The 27,545-nt window shown below is 36.5% G+C and overlaps 1 non-coding gene and 55 pseudogenes across 1 annotated transcript; all 56 read left to right on the plus strand.

Annotated features, from left to right (window-relative positions):
• The first annotated feature begins 146 nt into the window (after positions 1–146).
• LOC124334276 lies at positions 147–265 on the plus strand (annotated as a pseudogene).
• Positions 266–680: 415 nt separating this feature from the next.
• On the plus strand, positions 681–799 carry LOC124334277 (annotated as a pseudogene).
• A 415-nt stretch (positions 800–1,214) lies between these two features.
• On the plus strand, positions 1,215–1,333 carry LOC124334793 (annotated as a pseudogene).
• Positions 1,334–1,617: 284 nt separating this feature from the next.
• LOC124333801 lies at positions 1,618–1,736 on the plus strand. The gene has a single exon (XR_006916870.1). It is a non-coding gene; the product is annotated as a 5S ribosomal RNA (ribosomal RNA).
• A 415-nt stretch (positions 1,737–2,151) lies between these two features.
• LOC124329603 lies at positions 2,152–2,270 on the plus strand (annotated as a pseudogene).
• A 415-nt stretch (positions 2,271–2,685) lies between these two features.
• Positions 2,686–2,804, plus strand: LOC124334278 (annotated as a pseudogene).
• Positions 2,805–3,219: 415 nt separating this feature from the next.
• Positions 3,220–3,338, plus strand: LOC124334279 (annotated as a pseudogene).
• Positions 3,339–3,753: 415 nt separating this feature from the next.
• Positions 3,754–3,872, plus strand: LOC124329878 (annotated as a pseudogene).
• A 415-nt stretch (positions 3,873–4,287) lies between these two features.
• Positions 4,288–4,406, plus strand: LOC124329604 (annotated as a pseudogene).
• Positions 4,407–4,689: 283 nt separating this feature from the next.
• LOC124335522 lies at positions 4,690–4,808 on the plus strand (annotated as a pseudogene).
• A 415-nt stretch (positions 4,809–5,223) lies between these two features.
• LOC124334280 lies at positions 5,224–5,342 on the plus strand (annotated as a pseudogene).
• A 415-nt stretch (positions 5,343–5,757) lies between these two features.
• Positions 5,758–5,876, plus strand: LOC124334281 (annotated as a pseudogene).
• Positions 5,877–6,291: 415 nt separating this feature from the next.
• On the plus strand, positions 6,292–6,410 carry LOC124334283 (annotated as a pseudogene).
• A 415-nt stretch (positions 6,411–6,825) lies between these two features.
• On the plus strand, positions 6,826–6,944 carry LOC124329605 (annotated as a pseudogene).
• Positions 6,945–7,227: 283 nt separating this feature from the next.
• On the plus strand, positions 7,228–7,346 carry LOC124335523 (annotated as a pseudogene).
• Positions 7,347–7,761: 415 nt separating this feature from the next.
• Positions 7,762–7,880, plus strand: LOC124334795 (annotated as a pseudogene).
• A 283-nt stretch (positions 7,881–8,163) lies between these two features.
• On the plus strand, positions 8,164–8,282 carry LOC124335524 (annotated as a pseudogene).
• Positions 8,283–8,697: 415 nt separating this feature from the next.
• On the plus strand, positions 8,698–8,816 carry LOC124334796 (annotated as a pseudogene).
• Positions 8,817–9,099: 283 nt separating this feature from the next.
• LOC124335525 lies at positions 9,100–9,218 on the plus strand (annotated as a pseudogene).
• Positions 9,219–9,763: 545 nt separating this feature from the next.
• On the plus strand, positions 9,764–9,882 carry LOC124335526 (annotated as a pseudogene).
• A 545-nt stretch (positions 9,883–10,427) lies between these two features.
• Positions 10,428–10,546, plus strand: LOC124335527 (annotated as a pseudogene).
• Positions 10,547–10,961: 415 nt separating this feature from the next.
• On the plus strand, positions 10,962–11,080 carry LOC124334284 (annotated as a pseudogene).
• A 415-nt stretch (positions 11,081–11,495) lies between these two features.
• LOC124334797 lies at positions 11,496–11,614 on the plus strand (annotated as a pseudogene).
• A 283-nt stretch (positions 11,615–11,897) lies between these two features.
• LOC124335528 lies at positions 11,898–12,016 on the plus strand (annotated as a pseudogene).
• A 415-nt stretch (positions 12,017–12,431) lies between these two features.
• Positions 12,432–12,550, plus strand: LOC124335067 (annotated as a pseudogene).
• A 415-nt stretch (positions 12,551–12,965) lies between these two features.
• On the plus strand, positions 12,966–13,084 carry LOC124334798 (annotated as a pseudogene).
• Positions 13,085–13,368: 284 nt separating this feature from the next.
• LOC124333796 lies at positions 13,369–13,487 on the plus strand (annotated as a pseudogene).
• Positions 13,488–13,772: 285 nt separating this feature from the next.
• On the plus strand, positions 13,773–13,891 carry LOC124333797 (annotated as a pseudogene).
• Positions 13,892–14,176: 285 nt separating this feature from the next.
• LOC124333763 lies at positions 14,177–14,295 on the plus strand (annotated as a pseudogene).
• A 415-nt stretch (positions 14,296–14,710) lies between these two features.
• LOC124334799 lies at positions 14,711–14,829 on the plus strand (annotated as a pseudogene).
• Positions 14,830–15,112: 283 nt separating this feature from the next.
• LOC124335530 lies at positions 15,113–15,231 on the plus strand (annotated as a pseudogene).
• A 415-nt stretch (positions 15,232–15,646) lies between these two features.
• Positions 15,647–15,765, plus strand: LOC124335068 (annotated as a pseudogene).
• Positions 15,766–16,180: 415 nt separating this feature from the next.
• On the plus strand, positions 16,181–16,299 carry LOC124335532 (annotated as a pseudogene).
• Positions 16,300–16,714: 415 nt separating this feature from the next.
• On the plus strand, positions 16,715–16,833 carry LOC124335069 (annotated as a pseudogene).
• Positions 16,834–17,248: 415 nt separating this feature from the next.
• LOC124334800 lies at positions 17,249–17,367 on the plus strand (annotated as a pseudogene).
• A 284-nt stretch (positions 17,368–17,651) lies between these two features.
• Positions 17,652–17,770, plus strand: LOC124330805 (annotated as a pseudogene).
• Positions 17,771–18,054: 284 nt separating this feature from the next.
• LOC124330806 lies at positions 18,055–18,173 on the plus strand (annotated as a pseudogene).
• Positions 18,174–18,589: 416 nt separating this feature from the next.
• LOC124334801 lies at positions 18,590–18,708 on the plus strand (annotated as a pseudogene).
• A 285-nt stretch (positions 18,709–18,993) lies between these two features.
• On the plus strand, positions 18,994–19,112 carry LOC124330807 (annotated as a pseudogene).
• Positions 19,113–19,396: 284 nt separating this feature from the next.
• On the plus strand, positions 19,397–19,515 carry LOC124330808 (annotated as a pseudogene).
• A 415-nt stretch (positions 19,516–19,930) lies between these two features.
• LOC124330809 lies at positions 19,931–20,049 on the plus strand (annotated as a pseudogene).
• Positions 20,050–20,463: 414 nt separating this feature from the next.
• On the plus strand, positions 20,464–20,582 carry LOC124334802 (annotated as a pseudogene).
• A 285-nt stretch (positions 20,583–20,867) lies between these two features.
• Positions 20,868–20,986, plus strand: LOC124330810 (annotated as a pseudogene).
• A 284-nt stretch (positions 20,987–21,270) lies between these two features.
• LOC124330811 lies at positions 21,271–21,389 on the plus strand (annotated as a pseudogene).
• A 284-nt stretch (positions 21,390–21,673) lies between these two features.
• Positions 21,674–21,792, plus strand: LOC124330813 (annotated as a pseudogene).
• Positions 21,793–22,207: 415 nt separating this feature from the next.
• Positions 22,208–22,326, plus strand: LOC124330814 (annotated as a pseudogene).
• Positions 22,327–22,741: 415 nt separating this feature from the next.
• On the plus strand, positions 22,742–22,860 carry LOC124334803 (annotated as a pseudogene).
• Positions 22,861–23,145: 285 nt separating this feature from the next.
• On the plus strand, positions 23,146–23,264 carry LOC124330815 (annotated as a pseudogene).
• A 415-nt stretch (positions 23,265–23,679) lies between these two features.
• Positions 23,680–23,798, plus strand: LOC124334285 (annotated as a pseudogene).
• A 415-nt stretch (positions 23,799–24,213) lies between these two features.
• On the plus strand, positions 24,214–24,332 carry LOC124335070 (annotated as a pseudogene).
• A 415-nt stretch (positions 24,333–24,747) lies between these two features.
• Positions 24,748–24,866, plus strand: LOC124330816 (annotated as a pseudogene).
• Positions 24,867–25,281: 415 nt separating this feature from the next.
• LOC124334286 lies at positions 25,282–25,400 on the plus strand (annotated as a pseudogene).
• Positions 25,401–25,815: 415 nt separating this feature from the next.
• LOC124335071 lies at positions 25,816–25,934 on the plus strand (annotated as a pseudogene).
• Positions 25,935–26,349: 415 nt separating this feature from the next.
• Positions 26,350–26,468, plus strand: LOC124334804 (annotated as a pseudogene).
• Positions 26,469–26,753: 285 nt separating this feature from the next.
• On the plus strand, positions 26,754–26,872 carry LOC124330817 (annotated as a pseudogene).
• Positions 26,873–27,287: 415 nt separating this feature from the next.
• On the plus strand, positions 27,288–27,406 carry LOC124334287 (annotated as a pseudogene).
• Positions 27,407–27,545: the final 139 nt, after the last annotated feature.

The following is a 27,545-nucleotide window of genomic DNA, read 5'->3' on the forward strand; positions in this document are numbered from 1 at the left end:
TTTCATTGCGAGTTTTTCAAAGTTTATCGCGCTTTTTTATTCGCGATGGTTACGAGTCCAAATTCAATGAACAAACATTTCTATCACTTTGAAGTGATTTTCTATTCATCCATTGGGACTGGGAGGGTAAATTTTCATTTTTGAATGTCAACGGCCATATCACGTAGAACGCACCTGGTCTCGTCAGCTCCCAGAAGTTAAGTTACGTCGAGTCCCGTTAGTACTTGGAAGGGTGACCGCTTTGGAATACGGGATGTCGTTGGCGATGAATAGTTTGTTTTCAATAACAAATTTCTTGAAATTTTTTTTTCAATCACGATGGTTACCAGTCCAAATTCGTAGATAAAACATTTCAATGCCTTAGAGATAGGTTAAATTCATCTATAAGAATGATTCTGGATCAATTCCATTGAGAGTTTTTCAAAGTTTATCGCGTTTTTTAATCGCGATGGTTACCAGTCCAAATTCGTAGATCAAAAATATCAATGGCATAGAGATAGGTTCAATTCATCTATAGGAATGATTCTGGATAAATTTCATTGCGAGTTTTTCAAAGTTTATCGCGCTTTTTTATTCGCGATGGTTACGAGTCCAAATTCAATGAACAAACATTTCTATCACTTTGAAGTGATTTTCTATTCATCCATTGGGACTGGGAGGGTAAATTTTCATTTTTGAATGTCAACGGCCATATCACGTAGAACGCACCTGGTCTCGTCAGCTCCCAGAAGTTAAGTTACGTCGAGTCCCGTTAGTACTTGGAAGGGTGACCGCTTTGGAATACGGGATGTCGTTGGCGATGAATAGTTTGTTTTCAATAACAAATTTCTTGAAATTTTTTTTTCAATCACGATGGTTACCAGTCCAAATTCGTAGATAAAACATTTCAATGCCTTAGAGATAGGTTAAATTCATCTATAAGAATGATTCTGGATCAATTCCATTGAGAGTTTTTCAAAGTTTATCGCGTTTTTTAATCGCGATGGTTACCAGTCCAAATTCGTAGATCAAAAATATCAATGGCTTAGAGATAGGTTCAATTCATCTATTTGAATGATTCTGGATAAATTTCATTGCGAGTTTTTCAAAGTTTATCGCGCTTTTTTATTCGCGATGGTTACGAGTCCAAATTCAATGAACAAACATTTCTATCACTTTGAAGTGATTTTCTATTCATCCATTGGGACTGGGAGGGTAATTTTTCATTTTTGAATGTCAACGGCCATATCACGTAGAACGCACCTGGTCTCGTCAGCTCCCAGAAGTTAAGTCACGTCGAGTCCCGTTAGTACTTGGAAGGGTGACCGCTTGGGAATACGGGATGTCGTTGGCGATGAAAAGTTTGTTTTCAATAATAAATTTCTTGAAATTTTTTTTCAATCACGATGGTTACCAGTCCAAATTCGTAGATCAAAAATATCAATGGCATAGAGATAGGTTCAATTCATCTATAGGAATGATTCTGGATAAATTTCATTGCGAGTTTTTCAAAGTTTATCGCGCTTTTTTATTCGCGATGGTTACGAGTCCAAATTCAATGAACAAACATTTCTATCACTTTGAAGTGATTTTCTATTCATCCATTGGGACTGGGAGGGTAAATTTTCGTTTTTGAATGTCAACGGCCATATCACGTAGAACGCACCTGGTCTCGTCAGCTCCCAGAAGTTAAGTTACGTTGAGTCCCGTTAGTACTTGGAAGGGTGACCGCTTGGGAATACGGGATGTCGTTGGCGATGAATAGTTTGTTTTCAATAACAAATTTCTTGAAATTTTTTTTTCAATCACGATGGTTACCAGTCCAAATTCGTAGATAAAACATTTCAATGCCTTAGAGATAGGTTAAATTCATCTATAAGAATAATTCTGGATCAATTCCATTGAGAGTTTTTCAAAGTTTATCGCGTTTTTTAATCGCGATGGTTACCAGTCCAAATTCGTAGATCAAAAATATCAATGGCATAGAGATAGGTTCAATTCATCTATAGGAATGATTCTGGATAAATTTCATTGCGAGTTTTTCAAAGTTTATCGCGCTTTTTTATTCGCGATGGTTACGAGTCCAAATTCAATGAACAAACATTTCTATCACTTTGAAGTGATTTTCTATTCATCCATTGGGACTGGGAGGGTAAATTTTCATTTTTGAATGTCAACGGCCATATCACGTAGAACGCACCTGGTCTCGTCAGCTCCTAGAAGTTAAGTTACGTCGAGTCCCGTTAGTACTTGGAAGGGTGACCGCTTTGGAATACGGGATGTCGTTGGCGATGAATAGTTTGTTTTCAATAACAAATTTCTTGAAATTTTTTTTTCAATCACGATGGTTACCAGTCCAAATTCGTAGATAAAACATTTCAATGCCTTAGAGATAGGTTAAATTCATCTATAAGAATGATTCTGGATCAATTCCATTGAGAGTTTTTCAAAGTTTATCGCGTTTTTTAATCGCGATGGTTACCAGTCCAAATTCGTAGATCAAAAATATCAATGGCATAGAGATAGGTTCAATTCATCTATAGGAATGATTCTGGATAAATTTCATTGCGAGTTTTTCAAAGTTTATCGCGCTTTTTTATTCGCGATGGTTACGAGTCCAAATTCAATGAACAAACATTTCTATCACTTTGAAGTGATTTTCTATTCATCCATTGGGACTGGGAGGGTAAATTTTCATTTTTGAATGTCAACGGCCATATCACGTAGAACGCACCTGGTCTCGTCAGCTCCCAGAAGTTAAGTTACGTCGAGTCCCGTTAGTACTTGGAAGGGTGACCGCTTTGGAATACGGGATGTCGTTGGCGATGAATAGTTTGTTTTCAATAACAAATTTCTTGAAATTTTTTTTTCAATCACGATGGTTACCAGTCCAAATTCGTAGATAAAACATTTCAATGCCTTAGAGATAGGTTAAATTCATCTATAAGAATGATTCTGGATCAATTCCATTGAGAGTTTTTCAAAGTTTATCGCGTTTTTTAATCGCGATGGTTACCAGTCCAAATTCGTAGATCAAAAATATCAATGGCATAGAGATAGGTTCAATTCATCTATAGGAATGATTCTGGATAAATTTCATTGCGAGTTTTTCAAAGTTTATCGCGCTTTTTTATTCGCGATGGTTACGAGTCCAAATTCAATGAACAAACATTTCTATCACTTTGAAGTGATTTTCTATTCATCCATTGGGACTGGGAGGGTAAATTTTCATTTTTGAATGTCAACGGCCATATCACGTAGAACGCACCTGGTCTCGTCAGCTCCCAGAAGTTAAGTTACGTCGAGTCCCGTTAGTACTTGGAAGGGTGACCGCTTTGGAATACGGGATGTCGTTGGCGATGAATAGTTTGTTTTCAATAACAAATTTCTTGAAATTTTTTTTTCAATCACGATGGTTACCAGTCCAAATTCGTAGATAAAACATTTCAATGCCTTAGAGATAGGTTAAATTCATCTATAAGAATGATTCTGGATCAATTCCATTGAGAGTTTTTCAAAGTTTATCGCGTTTTTTAATCGCGATGGTTACCAGTCCAAATTCGTAGATCAAAAATATCAATGGCTTAGAGATAGGTTCAATTCATCTATTTGAATGATTCTGGATAAATTTCATTGCGAGTTTTTCAAAGTTTATCGCGCTTTTTTATTCGCGATGGTTACGAGTCCAAATTCAATGAACAAACATTTCTATCACTTTGAAGTGATTTTCTATTCATCCATTGGGACTGGGAGGGTAAATTTTCATTTTTGAATGTCAACGGCCATATCACGTAGAACGCACCTGGTCTCGTCAGCTCCCATAAGTTAAGTTACGTCGAGTCCCGTTAGTACTTGGAAGGGTGACCGCTTTGGAATACGGGATGTCGTTGGCGATGAATAGTTTGTTTTCAATAACAAATTTCTTGAAATTTTTTTTTCAATCACGATGGTTACCAGTCCAAATTCGTAGATAAAACATTTCAATGCCTTAGAGATAGGTTAAATTCATCTATAAGAATGATTCTGGATCAATTCCATTGAGAGTTTTTCAAAGTTTATCGCGTTTTTTAATCGCGATGGTTACCAGTCCAAATTCGTAGATCAAAAATATCAATGGCTTAGAGATAGGTTCAATTCATCTATTTGAATGATTCTGGATAAATTTCATTGCGAGTTTTTCAAAGTTTATCGCACTTTTTTATTCGCGATGGTTACGAGTCCAAATTCAATGAACAAACATTTCTATCACTTTGAAGTGATTTTCTATTCATCCATTGGGACTGGGAGGGTAAATTTTCATTTTTGAATGTCAACGGCCATATCACGTAGAACGCACCTGGTCTCGTCAGCTCCCAGAAGTTAATTCACGTCGAGTCCCGTTAGTACTTGGAAGGGTGACCGCTTGGGAATACGGGATGTCGTTGGCGATGAAAAGTTTGTTTTCAATAATAAATTTCTTGAAATTTTTTTCAATCACGATGGTTACCAGTCCAAATTCGTAGATAAAACATTTCAATGCCTTAGAGATAGGTTAAATTCATCTATAAGAATGATTCTGGATCAATTCCATTGAGAGTTTTTCAAAGTTTATCGCGCTTTTTTATTCGCGATGGTTACGAGTCCAAATTCAATGAACAAACATTTCTATCACTTTGAAGTGATTTTCTATTCATCCATTGGGATTGGGAGAGTAAATTTTCATTTTTGAATGTCAACGGCCATATCACGTAGAACGCACCTGGTCTCGTCAGCTCCCAGAAGTTAAGTTACGTCGAGTCCCGTTAGTACTTGGAAGGGTGACCGATTTGGAATACGGGATGTCGTTGGCGATGAATAGTTTGTTTTCAATAACAAATTTCTTGAAATTTTTTTTTCAATCACGATGGTTACCAGTCCAAATTCGTAGATAAAACATTTCAATGCCTTAGAGATAGGTTAAATTCATCTATAAGAATGATTCTGGATCAATTCCATTGAGAGTTTTTCAAAGTTTATCGCGTTTTTTAATCGCGATGGTTACCAGTCCAAATTCGTAGATCAAAAATATCAATGGCTTAGAGATAGGTTCAATTCATCTATTTGAATGATTCTGGATAAATTTCATTGCGAGTTTTTCAAAGTTTATCGCGCTTTTTTATTCGCGATGGTTACGAGTCCAAATTCAATGAACAAACATTTCTATCACTTTGAAGTGATTTTCTATTCATCCATTGGGACTGGGAGGGTAAATTTTCATTTTTGAATGTCAACGGCCATATCACGTAGAACGCACCTGGTCTCGTCAGCTCCCAGAAGTTAAGTTACGTCGAGTCCCGTTAGTACTTGGAAGGGTGACCGCTTTGGAATACGGGATGTCGTTGGCGATGAATAGTTTGTTTTCAATAACAAATTTCTTGAAATTTTTTTTTCAATCACGATGGTTACCAGTCCAAATTCGTAGATAAAACATTTCAATGCCTTAGAGATAGGTTAAATTCATCTATAAGAATGATTCTGGATCAATTCCATTGAGAGTTTTTCAAAGTTTATCGCGTTTTTTAATCGCGATGGTTACCAGTCCAAATTCGTAGATCAAAAATATCAATGGCTTAGAGATAGGTTCAATTCATCTATTTGAATGATTCTGGATAAATTTCATTGCGAGTTTTTCAAAGTTTATCGCGCTTTTTTATTCGCGATGGTTACGAGTCCAAATTCAATGAACAAACATTTCTATCACTTTGAAGTGATTTTCTATTCATCCATTGGGACTGGGAGGGTAAATTTTCATTTTTGAATGTCAACGGCCATATCACGTAGAACGCACCTGGTCTCGTCAGCTCCCAGAAGTTAAGTTACGTCGAGTCCCGTTAGTACTTGGAAGGGTGACCGCTTTGGAATACGGGATGTCGTTGGCGATGAATAGTTTGTTTTCAATAACAAATTTCTTGAAATTTTTTTTTCAATCACGATGGTTACCAGTCCAAATTCGTAGATAAAACATTTCAATGCCTTAGAGATAGGTTAAATTCATCTATAAGAATGATTCTGGATCAATTCCATTGAGAGTTTTTCAAAGTTTATCGCGTTTTTTAATCGCGATGGTTACCAGTCCAAATTCGTAGATCAAAAATATCAATGGCTTAGAGATAGGTTCAATTCATCTATTTGAATGATTCTGGATAAATTTCATTGCGAGTTTTTCAAAGTTTATCGCGCTTTTTTATTCGCGATGGTTACGAGTCCAAATTCAATGAACAAACATTTCTATCACTTTGAAGTGATTTTCTATTCATCCATTGGGACTGGGAGGGTAAATTTTCATTTTTGAATGTCAACGGCCATATCACGTAGAACGCACCTGGTCTCGTCAGCTCCCAGAAGTTAAGTTACGTCGAGTCCCGTTAGTACTTGGAAGGGTGACCGCTTTGGAATACGGGATGTCGTTGGCGATGAATAGTTTGTTTTCAATAACAAATTTCTTGAAATTTTTTTTTCAATCACGATGGTTACCAGTCCAAATTCGTAGATAAAACATTTCAATGCCTTAGAGATAGGTTAAATTCATCTATAAGAATGATTCTGGATCAATTCCATTGAGAGTTTTTCAAAGTTTATCGCGTTTTTTAATCGCGATGGTTACCAGTCCAAATTCGTAGATCAAAAATATCAATGGCTTAGAGATAGGTTCAATTCATCTATTTGAATGATTCTGGATAAATTTCATTGCGAGTTTTTCAAAGTTTATCGCACTTTTTTATTCGCGATGGTTACGAGTCCAAATTCAATGAACAAACATTTCTATCACTTTGAAGTGATTTTCTATTCATCCATTGGGACTGGGAGGGTAAATTTTCATTTTTGAATGTCAACGGCCATATCACGTAGAACGCACCTGGTCTCGTCAGCTCCCAGAAGTTAATTCACGTCGAGTCCCGTTAGTACTTGGAAGGGTGACCGCTTGGGAATACGGGATGTCGTTGGCGATGAAAAGTTTGTTTTCAATAATAAATTTCTTGAAATTTTTTTCAATCACGATGGTTACCAGTCCAAATTCGTAGATAAAACATTTCAATGCCTTAGAGATAGGTTAAATTCATCTATAAGAATGATTCTGGATCAATTCCATTGAGAGTTTTTCAAAGTTTATCGCGCTTTTTTATTCGCGATGGTTACGAGTCCAAATTCAATGAACAAACATTTCTATCACTTTGAAGTGATTTTCTATTCATCCATTGGGATTGGGAGAGTAAATTTTCATTTTTGAATGTCAACGGCCATATCACGTAGAACGCACCTGGTCTCGTCAGCTCCCAGAAGTTAAGTTACGTCGAGTCCCGTTAGTACTTGGAAGGGTGACCGATTTGGAATACGGGATGTCGTTGGCGATGAATAGTTTGTTTTCAATAACAAATTTCTTGAAATTTTTTTTTCAATCACGATGGTTACCAGTCCAAATTCGTAGATAAAACATTTCAATGCCTTAGAGATAGGTTAAATTCATCTATAAGAATGATTCTGGATCAATTCCATTGAGAGTTTTTCAAAGTTTATCGCGTTTTTTAATCGCGATGGTTACCAGTCCAAATTCGTAGATCAAAAATATCAATGGCTTAGAGATAGGTTCAATTCATCTATTTGAATGATTCTGGATAAATTTCATTGCGAGTTTTTCAAAGTTTATCGCACTTTTTTATTCGCGATGGTTACGATTCCAAATTCAATGAACAAACATTTCTATCACTTTGAAGTGATTTTCTATTCATCCATTGGGACTGGGAGGGTAAATTTTCATTTTTGAATGTCAACGGCCATATCACGTAGAACGCACCTGGTCTCGTCAGCTCCCAGAAGTTAAGTCACGTCGAGTCCCGTTAGTACTTGGAAGGGTGACCGCTTGGGAATACGGGATGTCGTTGGCGATGAAAAGTTTGTTTTCAATAATAAATTTCTTGAAATTTTTTTCAATCACGATGGTTACCAGTCCAAATTCGTAGATAAAACATTTCAATGCCTTAGAGATAGGTTAAATTCATCTATAAGAATGATTCTGGATCAATTCCATTGAGAGTTTTTCAAAGTTTATCGCACTTTTTTATTCGCGATGGTTACGAGTCCAAATTCAATGAACAAACATTTCTATCACTTTGAAGTGATTTTCTATTCATCCATTGGGATTGGGAGAGTAAATTTTCATTTTTGAATGTCAACGGCCATATCACGTAGAACGCACCTGGTCTCGTCAGCTCCCAGAAGTTAAGTTACGTCGAGTCCCGTTAGTACTTGGAAGGGTGACCGATTTGGAATACGGGATGTCGTTGGCGATGAATAGTTTGTTTTCAATAACAAATTTCTTGAAATTTTTTTTTCAATCACGATGGTTACCAGTCCAAATTCGTAGATAAAACATTTCAATGCCTTAGAGATAGGTTAAATTCATCTATAAGAATGATTCTGGATCAATTCCATTGAGAGTTTTTCAAAGTTTATCGCGTTTTTTAATCGCGATGGTTACCAGTCCCAATTCGTAGATCAAAAATATCAATGGCTTAGAGATAGGTTCAATTCATCTATTTGAATGATTCTGGATAAATTTCATTGCGAGTTTTTCAAAGTTTATCGCACTTTTTTATTCGCGATGGTTACGAGTCCAAATTCAATGAACAAACATTTCTATCACTTTGAAGTGATTTTCTATTCATCCATTGGGACTGGGAGGGTAAATTTTCATTTTTGAATGTCAACGGCCATATCACGTAGAACGCACCTGGTCTCGTCAGCTCCCAGAAGTTAAGTCACGTCGAGTCCCGTTAGTACTTGGAAGGGTGACCGCTTGGGAATACGGGATGTCGTTGGCGATGAAAAGTTTGTTTTCAATAATAAATTTCTTGAAATTTTTTTCAATCACGATGGTTACCAGTCCAAATTCGTAGATAAAACATTTCAATGCCTTAGAGATAGGTTAAATTCATCTATAAGAATGATTCTGGATCAATTCCATTGAGAGTTTTTCAAAGTTTATCGCGCTTTTTTATTCGCGATGGTTACGAGTCCAAATTCAATGAACAAACATTTCTATCACTTTGAAGTGATTTTCTATTCATCCATTGGGATTGGGAGAGTAAATTTTCATTTTTGAATGTCAACGGCCATATCACGTAGAACGCACCTGGTCTCGTCAGCTCCCAGAAGTTAAGTTACGTCGAGTCCCGTTAGTACTTGGAAGGGTGACCGATTTGGAATACGGGATGTCGTTGGCGATGAATAGTTTGTTTTCAATAACAAATTTCTTGAATTTTTTTTTTCAATCACGATGGTTACCAGTCCAAATTCGTAGATAAAACATTTCAATGCCTTAGAGATAGGTTAAATTCATCTATAAGAATGATTCTGGATCAATTCCATTGAGAGTTTTTCAAAGTTTATCGCGTTTTTTAATCGCGATGGTTACCAGTCCAAATTCGTAGATCAAAAATATCAATGGCTTAGAGATAGGTTCAATTCATCTATTTGAATGATTCTGGATAAATTTCATTGCGAGTTTTTCAAAGTTTATCGCGTTTTTTAATCGCGATGGTTACCAGTCCCAATTCGTAGATCAAAAATATCAATGGCTTAGAGATAGGTTCAATTCATCTATTTGAATGATTCTGGATAAATTTCATTGCGAGTTTTTCAAAGTTTATCGCACTTTTTTATTCGCGATGGTTACGAGTCCAAATTCAATGAACAAACATTTCTATCACTTTGAAGTGATTTTCTATTCATCCATTGGGATTGGGAGAGTAAATTTTCATTTTTGAATGTCAACGGCCATATCACGTAGAACGCACCTGGTCTCGTCAGCTCCCAGAAGTTAAGTTACGTCGAGTCCCGTTAGTACTTGGAAGGGTGACCGATTTGGAATACGGGATGTCGTTGGCGATGAATAGTTTGTTTTCAATAACAAATTTCTTGAATTTTTTTTTTCAATCACGATGGTTACCAGTCCAAATTCGTAGATAAAACATTTCAATGCCTTAGAGATAGGTTAAATTCATCTATAAGAATGATTCTGGATCAATTCCATTGAGAGTTTTTCAAAGTTTATCGCGTTTTTTAATCGCGATGGTTACCAGTCCAAATTCGTAGATCAAAAATATCAATGGCTTAGAGATAGGTTCAATTCATCTATTTGAATGATTCTGGATAAATTTCATTGCGAGTTTTTCAAAGTTTATCGCGTTTTTTAATCGCGATGGTTACCAGTCCCAATTCGTAGATCAAAAATATCAATGGCTTAGAGATAGGTTCAATTCATCTATTTGAATGATTCTGGATAAATTTCATTGCGAGTTTTTCAAAGTTTATCGCACTTTTTTATTCGCGATGGTTACGAGTCCAAATTCAATGAACAAACATTTCTATCACTTTGAAGTGATTTTCTATTCATCCATTGGGATTGGGAGAGTAAATTTTCATTTTTGAATGTCAACGGCCATATCACGTAGAACGCACCTGGTCTCGTCAGCTCCCAGAAGTTAAGTTACGTCGAGTCCCGTTAGTACTTGGAAGGGTGACCGATTTGGAATACGGGATGTCGTTGGCGATGAATAGTTTGTTTTCAATAACAAATTTCTTGAAATTTTTTTTTCAATCACGATGGTTACCAGTCCAAATTCGTAGATAAAACATTTCAATGCCTTAGAGATAGGTTAAATTCATCTATAAGAATGATTCTGGATCAATTCCATTGAGAGTTTTTCAAAGTTTATCGCGTTTTTTAATCGCGATGGTTACCAGTCCAAATTCGTAGATCAAAAATATCAATGGCTTAGAGATAGGTTCAATTCATCTATTTGAATGATTCTGGATAAATTTCATTGCGAGTTTTTCAAAGTTTATCGCGCTTTTTTATTCGCGATGGTTACGAGTCCAAATTCAATGAACAAACATTTCTATCACTTTGAAGTGATTTTCTATTCATCCATTGGGACTGGGAGGGTAAATTTTCATTTTTGAATGTCAACGGCCATATCACGTAGAACGCACCTGGTCTCGTCAGCTCCCAGAAGTTAAGTTACGTCGAGTCCCGTTAGTACTTGGAAGGGTGACCGCTTTGGAATACGGGATGTCGTTGGCGATGAATAGTTTGTTTTCAATAACAAATTTCTTGAAATTTTTTTTTCAATCACGATGGTTACCAGTCCAAATTCGTAGATAAAACATTTCAATGCCTTAGAGATAGGTTAAATTCATCTATAAGAATGATTCTGGATCAATTCCATTGAGAGTTTTTCAAAGTTTATCGCGTTTTTTAATCGCGATGGTTACCAGTCCCAATTCGTAGATCAAAAATATCAATGGCTTAGAGATAGGTTCAATTCATCTATTTGAATGATTCTGGATAAATTTCATTGCGAGTTTTTCAAAGTTTATCGCACTTTTTTATTCGCGATGGTTACGAGTCCAAATTCAATGAACAAACATTTCTATCACTTTGAAGTGATTTTCTATTCATCCATTGGGACTGGGAGGGTAAATTTTCATTTTTGAATGTCAACGGCCATATCACGTAGAACGCACCTGGTCTCGTCAGCTCCCAGAAGTTAAGTCACGTCGAGTCCCGTTAGTACTTGGAAGGGTGACCGCTTGGGAATACGGGATGTCGTTGGCGATGAAAAGTTTGTTTTCAATAATAAATTTCTTGAAATTTTTTTCAATCACGATGGTTACCAGTCCAAATTCGTAGATAAAACATTTCAATGCCTTAGAGATAGGTTAAATTCATCTATAAGAATGATTCTGGATCAATTCCATTGAGAGTTTTTCAAAGTTTATCGCGCTTTTTTATTCGCGATGGTTACGAGTCCAAATTCAATGAACAAACATTTCTATCACTTTGAAGTGATTTTCTATTCATCCATTGGGACTGGGAGAGTAAATTTTCATTTTTGAATGTCAACGGCCATATCACGTAGAACGCACCTGGTCTCGTCAGCTCCCAGAAGTTAAGTTACGTCGAGTCCCGTTAGTACTTGGAAGGGTGACCGATTTGGAATACGGGATGTCGTTGGCGATGAATAGTTTGTTTTCAATAACAAATTTCTTGAAATTTTTTTTTCAATCACGATGGTTACCAGTCCAAATTCGTAGATAAAACATTTCAATGCCTTAGAGATAGGTTAAATTCATCTATAAGAATGATTCTGGATCAATTCCATTGAGAGTTTTTCAAAGTTTATCGCGTTTTTTAATCGCGATGGTTACCAGTCCAAATTCGTAGATCAAAAATATCAATGGCTTAGAGATAGGTTCAATTCATCTATTTGAATGATTCTGGATAAATTTCATTGCGAGTTTTTCAAAGTTTATCGCGCTTTTTTATTCGCGATGGTTACGAGTCCAAATTCAATGAACAAACATTTCTATCACTTTGAAGTGATTTTCTATTCATCCATTGGGACTGGGAGGGTAAATTTTCATTTTTGAATGTCAACGGCCATATCACGTAGAACGCACCTGGTCTCGTCAGCTCCCAGAAGTTAAGATTCGTCGAGTCCCGTTAGTACTTGGAAGGGTGACCGCTTGGGAATACGGGATGTCGTTGGCGATGAATAGTTTGTTTTCAATAACAAATTTCTTGAAATTTTTTTTTCAATCACGATGGTTACCAGTCCAAATTCGTAGATAAAACATTTCAATGCCTTAGAGATAGGTTAAATTCATCTATAAGAATGATTCTGGATCAATTCCATTGAGAGTTTTTCAAAGTTTATCGCGTTTTTTAATCGCGATGGTTACCAGTCCAAATTCGTAGATCAAAAATATCAATGGCATAGAGATAGGTTCAATTCATCTATAGGAATGATTCTGGATAAATTTCATTGCGAGTTTTTCAAAGTTTATCGCGCTTTTTTATTCGCGATGGTTACGAGTCCAAATTCAATGAACAAACATTTCTATCACTTTGAAGTGATTTTCTATTCATCCATTGGGACTGGGAGGGTAAATTTTCATTTTTGAATGTCAACGGCCATATCACGTAGAACGCACCTGGTCTCGTCAGCTCCCAGAAGTTAAGTCACGTCGAGTCCCGTTAGTACTTGGAAGGGTGACCGCTTGGGAATACGGGATGTCGTTGGCGATGAAAAGTTTGTTTTCAATAATAAATTTCTTGAAATTTTTTTTCAATCACGATGGTTACCAGTCCAAATTCGTAGATCAAAAATATCAATGGCATAGAGATAGGTTCAATTCATCAATAGGAATGATTCTGGATGAATTTCATTGCGAGTTTTTCAAAGTTTATCGCGCTTTTTTATTCGCGATAGTTACGAGTCCAAATTCAATGAACAAACATTTCTATCACTTTGAAGTGATTTTCTATTCATCCATTGGGAATGGGAGGGTAAATTTTCGTTTTTGAATGTCAACGGCCATATCACGTAGAACGCACCTGGTCTCGTCAGCTCCCAGAAGTTAAGTTACGTCGAGTCCCGTTAGTACTTGGAAGGGTGACCGCTTGGGAATACGGGATGTCGTTGGTGATGAATAGTTTGTTTTCAATAACAAATTTCTTGAAATTTTTTTTTCAATCACGATGGTTACCAGTCCAAATTCGTAGATAAAACATTTCAATGCCTTAGAGATAGGTTAAATTCATCTATAAGAATGATTCTGGATCAATTCCATTGAGATTTTTTCAAAGTTTATCGCGCTTTTTTATTCGCGATGGTTACGAGTCCAAATTCAATGAACAAACATTTCTATCACTTTGAAGTGATTTTCTATTCATCCATTGGGACTGGGAGGGTAAATTTTCGTTTTTGAATGTCAACGGCCATATCACGTAGAACGCACCTGGTCTCGTCAGCTCCCAGAAGTTAAGTTACGTCGAGTCCCGTTAGTACTTGGAAGGGTGACCGCTTGGGAATACGGGATGTCGTTGGTGATGAATAGTTTGTTTTCAATAACAAATTTCTTGAAATTTTTTTTTCAATCACGATGGTTACCAGTCCAAATTCGTAGATAAAACATTTCAATGCCTTAGAGATAGGTTAAATTCATCTATAAGAATGATTCTGGATCAATTCCATTGAGATTTTTTCAAAGTTTATCGCGCTTTTTTATTCGCGATGGTTACGAGTCCAAATTCAATGAACAAACATTTCTATCACTTTGAAGTGATTTTCTATTCATCCATTGGGACTGGGAGGGTAAATTTTCGTTTTTGAATGTCAACGGCCATATCACGTAGAACGCACCTGGTCTCGTCAGCTCCCAGAAGTTAAGTTACGTCGAGTCCTGTTAGTACTTGGAAGGGTGACCGCTTGGGAATACGGGATGTCGTTGGCGATGAATAGTTTGTTTTCAATAACAAATTTCTTGAAATTTTTTTTTCAATCACGATGGTTACCAGTCCAAATTCGTAGATAAAACATTTCAATGCCTTAGAGATAGGTTCAATTCATCTATAAGAATGATTCTGGATCAATTCCATTGAGAGTTTTTCAAAGTTTATCGCGTTTTTTAATCGCGATGGTTACCAGTCCAAATTCGTAGATCAAAAATATCAATGGCTTAGAGATAGGTTCAATTCATCTATTTGAATGATTCTGGATAAATTTCATTGCGAGTTTTTCAAAGTTTATCGCACTTTTTTATTCGCGATGGTTATGAGTCCAAATTCAATGAACAAACATTTCTATCACTTTGAAGTGATTTTCTATTCATCCATTGGGACTGGGAGGGTAAATTTTCATTTTTGAATGTCAACGGCCATATCACGTAGAACGCACCTGGTCTCGTCAGCTCCCAGAAGTTAAGTCACGTCGAGTCCCGTTAGTACTTGGAAGGGTGACCGCTTGGGAATACGGGATGTCGTTGGCGATGAAAAGTTTGTTTTAAATAATAAATTTCTTGAAATTTTTTTCAATCACGATGGTTACCAGTCCAAATTCGTAGATAAAACATTTCAATGCCTTAGAGATAGGTTAAATTCATCTATAAGAATGATTCTGGATCAATTCCATTGAGAGTTTTTCAAAGTTTATCGCGCTTTTTTATTCGCGATGGTTACGAGTCCAAATTCAATGAACAAACATTTCTATCACTTTGAAGTGATTTTCTATTCATCCATTGGGACTGGGAGGGTAAATTTTCATTTTTGAATGTCAACGGCCATATCACGTAGAACGCACCTGGTCTCGTCAGCTCCCAGAAGTTAAGTTACGTCGAGTCCCGTTAGTACTTGGAAGGGTGACCGATTTGGAATACGGGATGTCGTTGGCGATGAATAGTTTGTTTTCAATAACAAATTTCTTGAAATTTTTTTTTCAATCACGATGGTTACCAGTCCAAATTCGTAGATAAAACATTTCAATGCCTTAGAGATAGGTTCAATTCATCTATAAGAATGATTCTGGATCAATTCCATTGAGAGTTTTTCAAAGTTTATCGCGTTTTTTAATCGCGATGGTTACCAGTCCAAATTCGTAGATCAAAAATATCAATGGCTTAGAGATAGGTTCAATTCATCTATTTGAATGATTCTGGATAAATTTCATTGCGAGTTTTTCAAAGTTTGTCGCGCTTTTTTATTCGCGATGGTTACGAGTCCAAATTCAATGAACAAACATTTCTATCACTTTAAAGTGATTTTCTATTCATCCATTGGGACTGGGAGGGTAAATTTTCATTTTTGAATGTCAACGGCCATATCACGTAGAACGCACCTGGTCTCGTCAGCTCCCAGAAGTTAAGATTCGTCGAGTCCCGTTAGTACTTGGAAGGGTGACCGCTTGGGAATACGGGATGTCGTTGGCGATGAATAGTTTGTTTTCAATAACAAATTTCTTGAAATTTTTTTTTCAATCACGATGGTTACCAGTCCAAATTCGTAGATAAAACATTTCAATGCCTTAGAGATAGGTTAAATTCATCTATAAGAATGATTCTGGATCAATTCCATTGAGAGTTTTTCAAAGTTTATCGCGTTTTTTAATCGCGATGGTTACCAGTCCAAATTCGTAGATCAAAAATATCAATGGCATAGAGATAGGTTCAATTCATCTATAGGAATGATTCTGGATCAATTCCATTGAGAGTTTTTCAAAGTTTATCGCGCTTTTTTATTCGCGATGGTTACGAGTCCAAATTCAATGAACAAACATTTCTATCACTTTGAAGTGATTTTCTATTCATCCATTGGGACTGGGAGGGTAAATTTTCATTTTTGAATGTCAACGGCCATATCACGTAGAACGCACCTGGTCTCGTCAGCTCCCAGAAGTTAAGTTACGTCGAGTCCCGTTAGTACTTGGAAGGGTGACCGATTTGGAATACGGGATGTCGTTGGCGATGAATAGTTTGTTTTCAATAACAAATTTCTTGAAATTTTTTTTTCAATCACGATGGTTACCAGTCCAAATTCGTAGATAAAACATTTCAATGCCTTAGAGATAGGTTCAATTCATCTATAAGAATGATTCTGGATCAATTCCATTGAGAGTTTTTCAAAGTTTATCGCGTTTTTTAATCGCGATGGTTACCAGTCCAAATTCGTAGATCAAAAATATCAATGGCTTAGAGATAGGTTCAATTCATCTATTTGAATGATTCTGGATAAATTTCATTGCGAGTTTTTCAAAGTTTATCGCGCTTTTTTATTCGCGATGGTTACGAGTCCAAATTCAATGAACAAACATTTCTATCACTTTAAAGTGATTTTCTATTCATCCATTGGGACTGGGAGGGTAAATTTTCATTTTTGAATGTCAACGGCCATATCACGTAGAACGCACCTGGTCTCGTCAGCTCCCAGAAGTTAAGATTCGTCGAGTCCCGTTAGTACTTGGAAGGGTGACCGCTTGGGAATACGGGATGTCGTTGGCGATGAATAGTTTGTTTTCAATAACAAATTTCTTGAAATTTTTTTTTCAATCACGATGGTTACCAGTCCAAATTCGTAGATAAAACATTTCAATGCCTTAGAGATAGGTTAAATTCATCTATAAGAATGATTCTGGATCAATTCCATTGAGAGTTTTTCAAAGTTTATCGCGTTTTTTAATCGCGATGGTTACCAGTCCAAATTCGTAGATCAAAAATATCAATGGCATAGAGATAGGTTCAATTCATCTATAGGAATGATTCTGGATAAATTTCATTGCGAGTTTTTCAAAGTTTATCGCGCTTTTTTATTCGCGATGGTTACGAGTCCAAATTCAATGAACAAACATTTCTATCACTTTGAAGTGATTTTCTATTCATCCATTGGGACTGGGAGGGTAAATTTTCATTTTTGAATGTCAACGGCCATATCACGTAGAACGCACCTGGTCTCGTCAGCTCCCAGAAGTTAAGTCACGTCGAGTCCCGTTAGTACTTGGAAGGGTGACCGCTTGGGAATACGGGATGTCGTTGGCGATGAAAAGTTTGTTTTCAATAATAAATTTCTTGAAATTTTTTTTCAATCACGATGGTTACCAGTCCAAATTCGTAGATCAAAAATATCAATGGCATAGAGATAGGTTCAATTCATCAATAGGAATGATTCTGGATGAATTTCATTGCGAGTTTTTCAAAGTTTATCGCGCTTTTTTATTCGCGATAGTTACGAGTCCAAATTCAATGAACAAACATTTCTATCACTTTGAAGTGATTTTCTATTCATCCATTGGGAATGGGAGGGTAAATTTTCGTTTTTGAATGTCAACGGCCATATCACGTAGAACGCACCTGGTCTCGTCAGCTCCCAGAAGTTAAGTTACGTCGAGTCCCGTTAGTACTTGGAAGGGTGACCGCTTGGGAATACGGGATGTCGTTGGCGATGAATAGTTTGTTTTCAATAATAAATTTCTTGAAATTTTTTTTCAATCACGATGGTTACCAGTCCAAATTCGTAGATCAAAAATATCAATGGCATAGAGATAGGTTCAATTCATCAATAGGAATGATTCTGGATGAATTTCATTGCGAGTTTTTCAAAGTTTATCGCGCTTTTTTATTCGCGATAGTTACGAGTCCAAATTCAATGAACAAACATTTCTATCACTTTGAAGTGATTTTCTATTCATCCATTGGGAATGGGAGGGTAAATTTTCGTTTTTGAATGTCAACGGCCATATCACGTAGAACGCACCTGGTCTCGTCAGCTCCCAGAAGTTAAGTTACGTCGAGTCCCGTTAGTACTTGGAAGGGTGACCGCTTGGGAATACGGGATGTCGTTGGCGATGAATAGTTTGTTTTCAATAACAAATTTCTTGAAATTTTTTTTTTCAATCACGATGGTTACCAGTCCAAATTCGTAGATAAAACATTTCAATGCCTTAGAGATAGGTTAAATTCATCTATAAGAATGATTCTGGATCAATTCCATTGAGAGTTTTTCAAAGTTTATCGCGTTTTTTAATCGCGATGGTTACCAGTCCAAATTCGTAGATCAAAAATATCAATGGCTTAGAGATAGGTTCAATTCATCTATTTGAATGATTCTGGATAAATTTCATTGCGAGTTTTTCAAAGTTTATCGCGCTTTTTTATTCGCGATGGTTACGAGTCCAAATTCAATGAACAAACATTTCTATCACTTTGAAGTGATTTTCTATTCATCCATTGGGAATGGGAGGGTAAATTTTCATTTTTGAATGTCAACGGCCATATCACGTAGAACGCACCTGGTCTCGTCAGCTCCCAGAAGTTAAGTCACGTCGAGTCCCGTTAGTACTTGGAAGGGTGACCGCTTGGGAATACGGGATGTCGTTGGCGATGAAAAGTTTGTTTTCAATAATAAATTTCTTGAAATTTTTTTTTCAATCACGATGGTTACCAGTCCAAATTCGTAGATCAAAAATATCAATGGCATAGAGATAGGTTCAATTCATCTATAGGAATGATTCTGGATAAATTTCATTGCGAGTTTTTCAAAGTTTATCGCGCTTTTTTATTCGCGATGGTTACGAGTCCAAATTCAATGAACAAACATTTCTATCACTTTGAAGTGATTTTCTATTCATCCATTGGGAGTGGGAGGGTAAATTTTCATTTTTGAATGTCAACGGCCATATCACGTAGAACGCACCTGGTCTCGTCAGCTCCCAGAAGTTAAGTTACGTCGAGTCCCGTTAGTACTTGGAAGGGTGACCGCTTGGGAATACGGGATGTCGTTGGCGATGAATAGTTTGTTTTCAATAACAAATTTCTTGAAATTTTTTTTTCAATCACGATGGTTACCAGTCCAAATTCGTAGATAAAACATTTCAATGCCTTAGAGATAGGTTAAATTCATCTATAAGAATGATTCTGGATCAATTCCATTGAGAGTTTTTCAAAGTTTATCGCGTTTTTTAATCGCGATGGTTACCAGTCCAAATTCAATGAACAAACATTTCTATCACTTTGAAGTGATTTTCTATTCATCCATTGGGACTGGGAGGGTAAATTTTCATTTTTGAATGTCAACGGCCATATCACGTAGAACGCACCTGGTCTCGTCAGCTCCCAGAAGTTAAGTTACGTCGAGTCCCGTTAGTACTTGGAAGGGTGACCGCTTGGGAATACGGGATGTCGTTGGCGATGAATAGTTTGTTTTCAATAACAAATTTCTTGAAATTTTTTTTTCAATCACGATGGTTACCAGTCCAAATTCGTAGATAAAACATTTCAATGCCTTAGAGATAGGTTAAATTCATCTATAAGAATGATTCTGGATCAATTCCATTGAGAGTTTTTCAAAGTTTATCGCGTTTTTTAATCGCGATGGTTACCAGTCCAAATTCGTAGATCAAAAATATCAATGGCTTAGAGATAGGTTCAATTCATCTATTTGAATGATTCTGGATAAATTTCATTGCGAGTTTTTCAAAGTTTATCGCGCTTTTTTATTCGCGATGGTTACGAGTCCAAATTCAATGAACAAACATTTCTATCACTTTGAAGTGATTTTCTATTCATCCATTGGGACTGGGAGGGTAAATTTTCATTTTTGAATGTCAACGGCCATATCACGTAGAACGCACCTGGTCTCGTCAGCTCCCAGAAGTTAAGTTACGTCGAGTCCCGTTAGTACTTGGAAGGGTGACCGCTTGGGAATACGGGATGTCGTTGGCGATGAATAGTTTGTTTTCAATAACAAATTTCTTGAAATTTTTTTTTCAATCACGATGGTTACCAGTCCAAATTCGTAGATAAAACATTTCAATGCCTTAGAGATAGGTTAAATTCATCTATAAGAATGATTCTGGATCAATTCCATTGAGAGTTTTTCAAAGTTTATCGCGTTTTTTAATCGCGATGGTTACCAGTCCAAATTCGTAGATCAAAAATATCAATGGCTTAGAGATAGGTTCAATTCATCCATTTGAATGATTCTGGATAAATTTCATTGCGAGTTTTTCAAAGTTTATCGCGCTTTTTATTCGCGATGGTTACGAGTCCAAATTCAATGAACAAACATTTCTATCACTTTGAAGTGATTTTCTATTCATCCATTGGGACTGGGAGGGTAAATTTTCATTTTTGAATGTCAACGGCCATATCACGTAGAACGCACCTGGTCTCGTCAGCTCCCAGAAGTTAAGTCACGTCGAGTCCCGTTAGTACTTGGAAGGGTGACCGCTTGGGAATACGGGATGTCGTTGGCGATGAAAAGTTTGTTTTCAATAATAAATTTCTTGAAATTTTTTTTTCAATCACGATGGTTACCAGTCCAAATTCGTAGATCAAAAATATCAATGGCATAGAGATAGGTTCAATTCATCTATAGGAATGATTCTGGATAAATTTCATTGCGAGTTTTTCAAAGTTTATCGCGCTTTTTTATTCGCGATGGTTACGAGTCCAAATTCAATGAACAAACATTTCTATCACTTTGAAGTGATTTTCTATTCATCCATTGGGAGTGGGAGGGTAAATTTTCATTTTTGAATGTCAACGGCCATATCACGTAGAACGCACCTGGTCTCGTCAGCTCCCAGAAGTTAAGTTACGTCGAGTCCCGTTAGTACTTGGAAGGGTGACCGCTTGGGAATACGGGATGTCGTTGGCGATGAATAGTTTGTTTTCAATAACAAATTTCTTGAAATTTTTTTTTCAATCACGATGGTTACCAGTCCAAATTCGTAGATAAAACATTTCAATGCCTTAGAGATAGGTTAAATTCATCTATAAGAATGATTCTGGATCAATTCCATTGAGAGTTTTTCAAAGTTTATCGCGTTTTTTAATCGCGATGGTTACCAGTCCAAATTCAATGAACAAACATTTCTATCACTTTGAAGTGATTTTCTATTCATCCATTGGGACTGGGAGGGTAAATTTTCATTTTTGAATGTCAACGGCCATATCACGTAGAACGCACCTGGTCTCGTCAGCTCCCAGAAGTTAAGTTACGTCGAGTCCCGTTAGTACTTGGAAGGGTGACCGCTTGGGAATACGGGATGTCGTTGGCGATGAATAGTTTGTTTTCAATAACAAATTTCTTGAAATTTTTTTTTCAATCACGATGGTTACCAGTCCAAATTCGTAGATAAAACATTTCAATGCCTTAGAGATAGGTTAAATTCATCTATAAGAATGATTCTGGATCAATTCCATTGAGAGTTTTTCAAAGTTTATCGCGTTTTTTAATCGCGATGGTTACCAGTCCAAATTCAATGAACAAACATTTCTATCACTTTGAAGTGATTTTCTATTCATCCATTGGGACTGGGAGGGTAAATTTTCATTTTTGAATGTCAACGGCCATATCACGTAGAACGCACCTGGTCTCGTCAGCTCCCAGAAGTTAAGTTACGTCGAGTCCCGTTAGTACTTGGAAGGGTGACCGCTTGGGAATACGGGATGTCGTTGGCGATGAATAGTTTGTTTTCAATAACAAATTTCTTGAAATTTTTTTTTCAATCACGATGGTTACCAGTCCAAATTCGTAGATAAAACATTTCAATGCCTTAGAGATAGGTTAAATTCATCTATAAGAATGATTCTGGATCAATTCCATTGAGAGTTTTTCAAAGTTTATCGCGTTTTTTAATCGCGATGGTTACCAGTCCAAATTCGTAGATCAAAAATATCAATGGCTTAGAGATAGGTTCAATTCATCTATTTGAATGATTCTGGATAAATTTCATTGCGAGTTTTTCAAAGTTTATCGCGCTTTTTTATTCGCGATGGTTACGAGTCCAAATTCAATGAACAAACATTTCTATCACTTTGAAGTGATTTTCTATTCATCCATTGGGACTGGGAGGGTAAATTTTCATTTTTGAATGTCAACGGCCATATCACGTAGAACGCACCTGGTCTCGTCAGCTCCCAGAAGTTAAGTTACGTCGAGTCCCGTTAGTACTTGGAAGGGTGACCGCTTGGGAATACGGGATGTCGTTGGCGATGAATAGTTTGTTTTCAATAACAAATTTCTTGAAATTTTTTTTTCAATCACGATGGTTACCAGTCCAAATTCGTAGATAAAACATTTCAATGCCTTAGAGATAGGTTAAATTCATCTATAAGAATGATTCTGGATCAATTCCATTGAGAGTTTTTCAAAGTTTATCGCGTTTTTTAATCGCGATGGTTACCAGTCCAAATTCGTAGATCAAAAATATCAATGGCTTAGAGATAGGTTCAATTCATCTATTTGAATGATTCTGGATAAATTTCATTGCGAGTTTTTCAAAGTTTATCGCGCTTTTTTATTCGCGATGGTTACGAGTCCAAATTCAATGAACAAACATTTCTATCACTTTGAAGTGATTTTCTATTCATCCATTGGGACTGGGAGGGTAAATTTTCATTTTTGAATGTCAACGGCCATATCACGTAGAACGCACCTGGTCTCGTCAGCTCCCAGAAGTTAAGTCACGTCGAGTCCCGTTAGTACTTGGAAGGGTGACCGCTTGGGAATACGGGATGTCGTTGGCGATGAAAAGTTTGTTTTCAATAATAAATTTCTTGAAATTTTTTTTTCAATCACGATGGTTACCAGTCCAAATTCGTAGATCAAAAATATCAATGGCATAGAGATAGGTTCAATTCATCTATAGGAATGATTCTGGATAAATTTCATTGCGAGTTTTTCAAAGTTTATCGCGCTTTTTTATTCGCGATGGTTACGAGTCCAAATTCAATGAACAAACATTTCTATCACTTTGAAGTGATTTTCTATTCATCCATTGGGAGTGGGAGGGTAAATTTTCATTTTTGAATGTCAACGGCCATATCACGTAGAACGCACCTGGTCTCGTCAGCTCCCAGAAGTTAAGTTACGTCGAGTCCCGTTAGTACTTGGAAGGGTGACCGCTTGGGAATACGGGATGTCGTTGGCGATGAATAGTTTGTTTTCAATAACAAATTTCTTGAAATTTTTTTTTCAATCACGATGGTTACCAGTCCAAATTCGTAGATAAAACATTTCAATGCCTTAGAGATAGGTTAAATTCATCTATAAGAATGATTCTGGATCAATTCCATTGAGAGTTTTTCAAAGTTTATCGCGTTTTTTAATCGCGATGGTTACCAGTCCAAATTCGTAGATCAAAAATATCAATGGCTTAGAGATAGGTTCAATTCATCTATTTGAATGATTCTGGATAAATTTCATTGCGAGTTTTTCAAAGTTTATCGCGCTTTTTTATTCGCGATGGTTACGAGTCCAAATTCAATGAACAAACATTTCTATCACTTTGAAGTGATTTTCTATTCATCCATTGGGACTGGGAGGGTAAATTTTCATTTTTGAATGTCAACGGCCATATCACGTAGAACGCACCTGGTCTCGTCAGCTCCCAGAAGTTAAGTTACGTCGAGTCCCGTTAGTACTTGGAAGGGTGACCGCTTTGGAATACGGGATGTCGTTGGCGATGAATAGTTTGTTTTCAATAACAAATTTCTTGAAATTTTTTTTTCAATCACGATGGTTACCAGTCCAAATTCGTAGATAAAACATTTCAATGCCTTAGAGATAGGTTAAATTCATCTATAAGAATGATTCTGGATCAATTCCATTGAGAGTTTTTCAAAGTTTATCGCGTTTTTTAATCGCGATGGTTACCAGTCCAAATTCGTAGATCAAAAATATCAATGGCTTAGAGATAGGTTCAATTCATCTATTTGAATGATTCTGGGTAAATTTCATTGCGAGTTTTTCAAAGTTTATCGCGCTTTTTTATTCGCGATGGTTACGAGTCCAAATTCAATGAACAAACATTTCTATCACTTTGAAGTGATTTTCTATTCATCCATTGGGACTGGGAGGGTAAATTTTCATTTTTGAATGTCAACGGCCATATCACGTAGAACGCACCTGGTCTCGTCAGCTCCCAGAAGTTAAGATTCGTCGAGTCCCGTTAGTACTTGGAAGGGTGACCGCTTGGGAATACGGGATGTCGTTGGCGATGAATAGTTTGTTTTCAATAACAAATTTCTTGAAATTTTTTTTTCAATCACGATGGTTACCAGTCCAAATTCGTAGATAAAACATTTCAATGCCTTAGAGATAGGTTAAATTCATCTATAAGAATGATTCTGGATCAATTCCATTGAGAGTTTTTCAAAGTTTATCGCGTTTTTTAATCGCGATGGTTACCAGTCCAAATTCGTAGATCAAAAATATCAATGGCTTAGAGATAGGTTCAATTCATCTATTTGAATGATTCTGGATAAATTTCATTGCGAGTTTTTCAAAGTTTATCGCGCTTTTTTATTCGCGATGGTTACGAGTCCAAATTCAATGAACAAACATTTCTATCACTTTGAAGTGATTTTCTATTCATCCATTGGGACTGGGAGGGTAAATTTTCATTTTTGAATGTCAACGGCCATATCACGTAGAACGCACCTGGTCTCGTCAGCTCCCAGAAGTTAAGTTACGTCGAGTCCCGTTAGTACTTGGAAGGGTGACCGCTTGGGAATACGGGATGTCGTTGGCGATGAATAGTTTGTTTTCAATAACAAATTTCTTGAAATTTTTTTTTCAATCACGATGGTTACCAGTCCAAATTCGTAGATAAAACATTTCAATGCCTTAGAGATAGGTTAAATTCATCTATAAGAATGATTCTGGATCAATTCCATTGAGAGTTTTTCAAAGTTTATCGCGTTTTTTAATCGCGATGGTTACCAGTCCAAATTCGTAGATCAAAAATATCAATGGCTTAGAGATAGGTTCAATTCATCTATTTGAATGATTCTGGATAAATTTCATTGCGAGTTTTTCAAAGTTTATCGCGCTTTTTTATTCGCGATGGTTACGAGTCCAAATTCAATGAACAAACATTTCTATCACTTTGAAGTGATTTTCTATTCATCCATTGGGACTGGGAGGGTAAATTTTCATTTTTGAATGTCAACGGCCATATCACGTAGAACGCACCTGGTCTCGTCAGCTCCCAGAAGTTAAGTTACGTCGAGTCCCGTTAGTACTTGGAAGGGTGACCGCTTTGGAATACGGGATGTCGTTGGCGATGAATAGTTTGTTTTCAATAACAAATTTCTTGAAATTTTTTTTTCAATCACGATGGTTACCAGTCCAAATTCGTAGATAAAACATTTCAATGCCTTAGAGATAGGTTAAATTCATCTATAAGAATGATTCTGGATCAATTCCATTGAGAGTTTTTCAAAGTTTATCGCGTTTTTTAATCGCGATGGTTACCAGTCCAAATTCGTAGATCAAAAATATCAATGGCTTAGAGATAGGTTCAATTCATCTATTTGAATGATTCTGGGTAAATTTCATTGCGAGTTTTTCAAAGTTTATCGCGCTTTTTTATTCGCGATGGTTACGAGTCCAAATTCAATGAACAAACATTTCTATCACTTTGAAGTGATTTTCTATTCATCCATTGGGACTGGGAGGGTAAATTTTCATTTTTGAATGTCAACGGCCATATCACGTAGAACGCACCTGGTCTCGTCAGCTCCCAGAAGTTAAGATTCGTCGAGTCCCGTTAGTACTTGGAAGGGTGACCGCTTGGGAATACGGGATGTCGTTGGCGATGAATAGTTTGTTTTCAATAACAAATTTCTTGAAATTTTTTTTTCAATCACGATGGTTACCAGTCCAAATTCGTAGATAAAACATTTCAATGCCTTAGAGATAGGTTAAATTCATCTATAAGAATGATTCTGGATCAATTCCATTGAGAGTTTTTCAAAGTTTATCGCGTTTTTTAATCGCGATGGTTACCAGTCCAAATTCGTAGATCAAAAATATCAATGGCTTAGAGATAGGTTCAATTCATCTATTTGAATGATTCTGGATAAATTTCATTGCGAGTTTTTCAAAGTTTATCGCGCTTTTTTATTCGCGATGGTTACGAGTCCAAATTCAATGAACAAACATTTCTATCACTTTGAAGTGATTTTCTATTCATCCATTGGGACTGGGAGGGTAAATTTTCATTTTTGAATGTCAACGGCCATATCACGTAGAACGCACCTGGTCTCGTCAGCTCCCAGAAGTTAAGTCACGTCGAGTCCCGTTAGTACTTGGAAGGGTGACCGCTTGGGAATACGGGATGTCGTTGGCGATGAAAAGTTTGTTTTCAATAATAAATTTCTTGAAATTTTTTTTTCAATCACGATGGTTACCAGTCCAAATTCGTAGATCAAAAATATCAATGGCATAGAGATAGGTTCAATTCATCTATAGGAATGATTCTGGATAAATTTCATTGCGAGTTTTTCAAAGTTTATCGCGCTTTTTTATTCGCGATGGTTACGAGTCCAAATTCAATGAACAAACATTTCTATCACTTTGAAGTGATTTTCTATTCATCCATTGGGAGTGGGAGGGTAAATTTTCATTTTTGAATGTCAACGGCCATATCACGTAGAACGCACCTGGTCTCGTCAGCTCCCAGAAGTTAAGTTACGTCGAGTCCCGTTAGTACTTGGAAGGGTGACCGCTTGGGAATACGGGATGTCGTTGGCGATGAATAGTTTGTTTTCAATAACAAATTTCTTGAAATTTTTTTTTCAATCACGATGGTTACCAGTCCAAATTCGTAGATAAAACATTTCAATGCCTTAGAGATAGGTTAAATTCATCTATAAGAATGATTCTGGATCAATTCCATTGAGAGTTTTTCAAAGTTTATCGCGTTTTTTAATCGCGATGGTTACCAGTCCAAATTCGTAGATCAAAAATATCAATGGCTTAGAGATAGGTTCAATTCATCTATTTGAATGATTCTGGATAAATTTCATTGCGAGTTTTTCAAAGTTTATCGCGCTTTTTTATTCGCGATGGTTACGAGTCCAAATTCAATGAACAAACATTTCTATCACTTTGAAGTGATTTTCTATTCATCCATTGGGACTGGGAGGGTAAATTTTCATTTTTGAATGTCAACGGCCATATCACGTAGAACGCACCTGGTCTCGTCAGCTCCCAGAAGTTAAGTTACGTCGAGTCCCGTTAGTACTTGGAAGGGTGACCGCTTTGGAATACGGGATGTCGTTGGCGATGAATAGTTTGTTTTCAATAACAAATTTCTTGAAATTTTTTTTTCAATCACGATGGTTACCAGTCCAAATTCGTAGATAAAACATTTCAATGCCTTAGAGATAGGTTAAATTCATCTATAAGAATGATTCTGGATCAA

This window comes from Daphnia pulicaria, chromosome 3 (assembly GCF_021234035.1).
Source record: "Daphnia pulicaria isolate SC F1-1A chromosome 3, SC_F0-13Bv2, whole genome shotgun sequence".
Taxonomy (NCBI): Eukaryota; Metazoa; Arthropoda; class Branchiopoda; order Diplostraca; family Daphniidae; genus Daphnia; species Daphnia pulicaria.